General features: G+C 55.7%; 1 long non-coding RNA gene across 1 annotated transcript; it reads left to right on the top strand.

Annotated features, from left to right (window-relative positions):
* The first annotated feature begins 290 nt into the window (after positions 1–290).
* Positions 291–1,784, top strand: LOC115281171. Its single transcript, XR_003904142.1, has 3 exons — positions 291–504; positions 1,020–1,164; positions 1,262–1,784. It is a non-coding gene; the product is annotated as an uncharacterized LOC115281171 (long non-coding RNA).
* Positions 1,785–6,187: the final 4,403 nt, after the last annotated feature.

Genomic DNA, 6,187 nt, shown 5'->3' with positions numbered 1-6,187 from the left:
CTGACCCTGTGGGGCCATGCTGTCCAATACCAGGGCTTTCCAGGCCCCGGAGCCTGGCCCATCCTCTCATTTGGCTATGGGCTCCCTAACAACATCCTTATGATCATAGCTCCTAGAAAACCATGAACCTGATCATGTCCCTGTTTTGGTCCAAACCCTCTAGAATGTCTGAGGGTGACTGTTTGCAATGGGGAGCTCATCATGCTCCTCCTGGTCCCCGCCCTTTGGGCCGTCCTCTCCCACACTGGCTCTGGCCTGGGAGACTTTGAAAAGTGCCTGTGCGGGGGGCTTGCCTTTGGAAGTGTGGAACCATGATTCGGTGAAGGAGCCTGAACGAGCCTGCTGGATGAGGAAACCCAGGTCACCTCCCTAACGGACATCAAGCGAACCATTGGACATGGGAGGGAGACCATCCCAGACGCGTCCACCCCAGCCCAGCCCACTCCGAGGAAAAGAGGCTCCCCAGCGGATCCACAGAACAGAAAGCATGGAAACTTCGTGATGGTAAGCCACAAAGGGTCATCCTTCCTTGTGATGCAGCCGAGGCGAACGGATACAGCTTCCCGTCTTACTGAGGAAGGTCCACCATGTCTTGCCATCCCCTAGGGATGCTTTCATCATCGGGTTTCCAGCTAGCTCTCCCATCTCATGGTCTAGCCCTGTCTCGTCCCCCACGACATCAAGCCAATCAAACCTTCTTGGGTTCCTGAAATATGCCAAGTAAACTGCCTGCTCAAGGCCTCTGTCCTTGCTGTTCTCTCTGCCCAAAAGCTTTTTTTCCGGAGACCCGCATGGCTTCCCATACCCCATTCTGGTGTCTGCTCCGATGGGATCCCCTTTCTGAGGAGGTGGCCTTTCTGGGCCCTGCCTTCTTGGTGGTGTGTCATTTGCCCACGTCTTACCCTTTATGTATCTCCACGAGGCGTAACACTATTGAACTTATTACGTGTCTGTGTAGTATGTTCTCTCTGCCCCTCCCGTGGTAGCAACTCCATGATCATGGTCTATTTTGTTCACAGCTGGGCCCCCAGGGAATGCCTGGCGCCTCGAGCCACCCCTGCTTCCATAGTAAGCCATGAATCGCCATAACCCCTGGAGGAAAGAATGACTCTTGGTGACTAGGCGCTGTGTGGATGCAAATAATTCCCATCGTTGAGAATAAAGGTGAGCCGGACACGGTGCCCAGCAGGGTGCCACATTATGTCTGATGTCCAAGGGGACCCCAACCCTCCCAGGCGGTCCTCTTCTTTCTGTCCTACAGAGGAAAACCTGGAGACCAGGAGGTTTCTTAATGGGCTATGTGTCATACAGCTTATAAGGGACAGCGCTGTCGTTCACACCAGGGTCTGTCGGATTTTAAAACCATGCCGATTCCCTCCCGAAGACCAGCCCTTCTTCCATAAGGTCCACACATCCTTTCAGAAAGGATCCATCCTTGGAAGTCTTCAGGCTGAGCCGAGAGGGGACTTGAGGAGTCTAAATCTTGCTAAGGTCTAGGTATTTGATGAAGGGAGAAGGGAAGCCGGTGCCAAGAAGACATCGGGGCCTCATGAGCCAAGGGGAGACGCAACATATGACAGCAAACCCAGGGAGAATCTGCCGGCCGTCTGCCTCCTTGCACCGTCAAGTTGACCTTGCTCCCTGATTTCCATACGGGTCCTTCCTCAGGAGGGTAAGAGGAGGCTTGGGAGAACCGGACGTGAGGATGCCCCCCGATCAAGAACCTCTCGGGGTACCTGGGTGGCTCTGTCAGGGAAGCCTCTCACTTCGGCTCAGGGCATGATCGCAAAATACATAAATAAACTTAAAAAAAAAAAAAAGAAGGTCTGTAAGTCAGGTAAACGAAGCCCTCATTTAATCATTCATTCCGCAAACGTCTGCTCTGTGGTGCATGATGGAAATCCAGAGTGTAGGGTCCCTTCCTGCTATAAAAGAACGTCTAGCTCTGGTCTGTAGGCACCTTCCCCTTGCACAAGGGGAGGGAGCGTGAACCTCTCTCCTTTTGTAGCTTATTCTAAGTCCAAGGCGGCTATGGCTCACCCGAGGCCGTGTGTGTGTGCCTACACACATACACACAATATAGTATACGTGTAATATTTGTGTACAGGTAAGACCTATTTTAGTACACAATCCTGATCCTCCCCTACCATGGTCACGACTCCTAAATGCGGTCCTATTGAGGGAGGATGGGCCCGTGGCAGGTCTAGGCACATCCCACTCACCCTATGTTATGCTCACGTGATGAGACGGAGGTTTCCAGAAACAAAGTCACCTACCCACAGTCCCATCGCTGCGGAGCTGCAGAATGGGTCTTAAACTCCAGTTCTATCCCCTTCCCATCCAGGCACCTTCCCCTCTATCCCCCTGTTTCATGAGGAGCCTGTAGACCTACTGTAGATGCACATTGCTTTGTACACAAGGAGGGACCCATTCAGAAAGGAAGAGCCTTTGGCTTGGTCCCCAAGCATGGGACTTGGCAGTCCTCCTGGTGCCCAGCGCCTTGTATAGACGTGACAAGTTATGTCTGTCCCTGCCGTGGATCCAGGCTCAGCCCCACGGACCCATTCTCTTGTCTTGGTTGTGAATAGTTCTGCCTCGGGCCTCGGTTCCCAGGAGTCGCTTCCAATGGACTCCACGGCCGGAGGTCACCCCCATGGCCCAGCGGCCGAGAATCCACCCAGCCAGGGAGCCAGAGCCGGCTGCTCTGCAGCCCTTTTCCTTGGAAAAACGCTCTCTCCTAAAGGTGGCCCATGTCCACCCCCATGGCTGATTCAGGGAGATCCTTTCACAATAGGAAATAAGACATGGAAGCAGCCCAGCCAAGGCGGAAGCGGCGGCCTGGGGTGCTGCTGTATTAAAATGCGGTGATGGGTGGTTTTGTGTCGAATGTCAGGGAAGGAGGCCTGAGGACGTTCATGAAGGTCCGCCCTGGGCCAGAAAGCCTTGGCTTCAAACCTGTCGGCCTGTTCGGGGCCCCGGCAGGGACCATGTGTCGAAGTTTACATTAAAAAAAAAAAACCCATCTAAACTCGCCATGCTTCTCCTTTGCCCGTGTGTGCTCTCTGTCTGCCCTTCCACACACCCAAGCTAGGTGCGTGGAGCTCCTTTTAGAATCCTAAGAGATGTCCCAGAATAGTGCCACGGGAGCCCTTCAAACCCTGTTCTGGCTGATGCCTGGGGATGAGATCGTGGACGAACCCTCCACGCCATTCCGAAAACGAGAAAGAAAGGCTCCCAGGCCGCCATTCCCACCCAGACAGGTTCATCTGCGTGTGTTCCCTTTGAAGCCTGTGGACCGTTCGGGGTCCTGTCCCCTCGGTTCCCCTTCCTCCTGCCTCAAAGGATCTTATGCCTTGGGGCTCCGTCATGGTCATGGATGCGGAATAGATCATCTCGTGGGTGGGTGATCCTGTGGAAATGCACACGATGGGGCATGTGGGTTAGGTCCCGTGTTTGCCGGTAGAACCAAGGGCTTCAGTAGCATCTTTGTGCATACGCCTTTCTCCTTCTGTCCAGGGGCCTCCTCGGGCGGCATACACGGACTGATATGGAACGAAGGGGTCCAGGAGCTCTTCGTCGGCTCTTGCTGTATAGTCCTTGTCTAGGGAACGGGGACCACCCGCAGAACATGCTTGGTCTCTGTGTGTACAGCCTCATCCGTGTTGGGTGTTGCCATTTAAGTGTTTTGTTATATATTTTAACGTCCCTGTGTCGCCATCTGTCACGATGGATTCCACATATTCTCCAGGCGGCCCGTCTCCTTCTTTAAGGCAGAAGTATGTTGTCTTTCATGGTGCCCCGGGACCAAGGTCACCATATGAATTAGAGTGGACATTCCAGGGCAGCCCCTATCGGGTTTAGGTCCATCGTTCCCACAGGATTCCATCAGCCGAGGCCCTGACGTCTTTTCCTCCAGGATCCCCAGCGGCAGGCCTCCAGGGACCCCATCTGCAGGCCGGGTGAACACCCCCACGACACCCCCCAGCCTCTTGGGTCCCTCTGGTGGAGGGGCTTCCCCTCACTCTGACGACATGCGTCGCCCACCCAGGAAGAGGGTCCTGCCACGGAGCGGATCCGTGGACAAGGCCGTGGCCGGCTGCCTCTTGCGTGTGAGAAGATAAAAGCTACTTTTCATGTTCAAAACGGATAAAGGCCAAGAGAGGATCTCCGTCCCCCGTTCCGAGGAAAGAGGCCCCGTGTCTCCGGCGGCTTTCCGGAGGCCGTCGTCCCTTCGTGAGGCGTTTGCCCCGTGACTGGGAGACCCTCGCTTGTCGGAGGCGGGACCCCCCCCCCCCCCGGGGGAGACCATCCACGTGTACCAAGGAGCATGGCCTGCGAGCGTGCCAGCCCTTGGTGCAAAACGTGTCACGGAAACGCGGTGTGGTCCTTTTCCATGTCCCCCCTTTTGAATCCAATGTCCCCGTCCCCAGTTCACCAGGGAGGAGGACCTCGGGATCCTGGAGCCACCGCCTCCTGTGTGATAGGGTCCCAGAAATGTCCCCTTGCGGAGCCCACGCGTCTCCAAACCCCTCGGCCTTTGTGGGGTCTCTTGCCCCTCCGAGGTCATTCCTCGCCGTGTTTCTTCCTATGTTCAGACTTGTTTAGACACCCTTAAATGGAACACATGCGGTTTCCATCCGTCGTCTGAGTAGGGTTTGTTTCTTTCTCTACATCCTTAAATAGGACTTATGGGATGGGGGGGCAGGGAGCCCCATCCCTGTATGGAAGCACAGGTCATCCTAGAAACGAGGGCAGAAGTGTTTTCTTTTCAATAAAATTTACGGCTTTGTCCATGAGAAAGGAGCATGAATCCCCGGCATGTAAATTGGGTGGAAAAAAGCAGAGCTACCCATGGGCCTCCCGTCCCACCCCTCCAGAGCAAGCCACCGTCTGATCTATTTTCTTGTACTCGTTCCTAAAATGCATTGTACCATGGATTTGTATCTTGTAAGTGTTCGCAGCGTATCGTTCTCATGATACTCCGTCCACGGTTTTATAAATGTCCAATGAAATAAACGCTTGATCCATCTTTTATCCAGATGGATGGATCCTCCTGCCTTCTCCGAACAGACACGCCGTTGTGGCAGGATCATGGTCTGGTGATGGGAGCATGAGGGGCCCTCCACTCCCCTGGTCCTTCCTGTCCATGAAATATAAATATATTTGCATATGATGTCAGCAGGAGGCGGTTTGAAGATGGACCTCCCATGGACCCCAAAGAGCAGGCAGGGTCGTTTGTCTTTTTATGGTTTTTTTTTTTTAATTTATTATTGAGATAGACCCAGAGCATGCGTCGAGGAGGGGTCGAGACAGGGAGACCCTGCATCGGAAGCAGGCGCCAGGCGCCAGGCTCGGAGCAGTCCGCCAGAGTCCCATGCAGGGCTTGACCTCATGAACCTGCATCCGACCCTCCCCCGACGAAGCCCCCCAGGCGCCCCAAGAGAAGGCAGGGTCCCACCGCATGGACGTGGGTAAGGCTCCTGGGCAGAAGCCTTTCCGGGGTTGCCCACACGACGGGTTGGAATGCCGGCCAAGCGTGTCCTCGAGAAGAGCAGGTGCACCTGCTGTGGGCCAGGTCGTGGTCCCCAGATCCTCGGCCTGGGGCTTCGAAGGGGTCCCCTCCGTAGGGGCTGCCTGTCCATGGCCTGGGGCTCGGGGGCGGGGGGATGCCTGGGTGGCTCCGACCGTGAAGTATGGGATGTTTGAGGTCCGCTCTGATCATGGTACTTGGGGCCTAGGATTCAAACCGCAGAGCAGGGGCGGCTGGGTGGCTCCGTCGGTTAGGCGTCCGGCCTCGGCACCGGTCAGGATCGCCCGTACGTGGGTTCGAGCCCCACGTCGGGCTGTGTGCTGTGTGCTGACCACTCGCCCAGAGCCTGGAGCCTGCTTCCGATGCTGGTCTCCCTCAGTCTCTGCCCCTCCCGGCTCAGGCTCTGTGTCTCTCAGCCTCCAAAAAAAAAAAAAAAAACAAAAAAAACCACACAAACCCCCCCCCCCCCCCCCCCCCCCCCCCCCCCCCCCCCCCCCCCCCCTCCCCTCCCTCGCTCCCCCTCCCCTCCCTCGCTCCTTCTTGCTTTCAAAAATAAACCTGAAGACATTTAAAATGAACGCCCTCGGGGGGCTGGCCCGCTCTTGCCCTCGGGAACCAAGATGAAGAGTGAAGAAAGAGGACAGGAGCTGTGTGTCC

This window comes from Suricata suricatta, chromosome 16, assembly GCF_006229205.1.
Source record: "Suricata suricatta isolate VVHF042 chromosome 16, meerkat_22Aug2017_6uvM2_HiC, whole genome shotgun sequence".
NCBI lineage: Eukaryota > Metazoa > Chordata > Mammalia > Carnivora > Herpestidae > Suricata > Suricata suricatta.
Note: the sequence above shows the minus strand (reverse complement) of the source record. Positions and strands in the feature narration are given on the sequence as shown.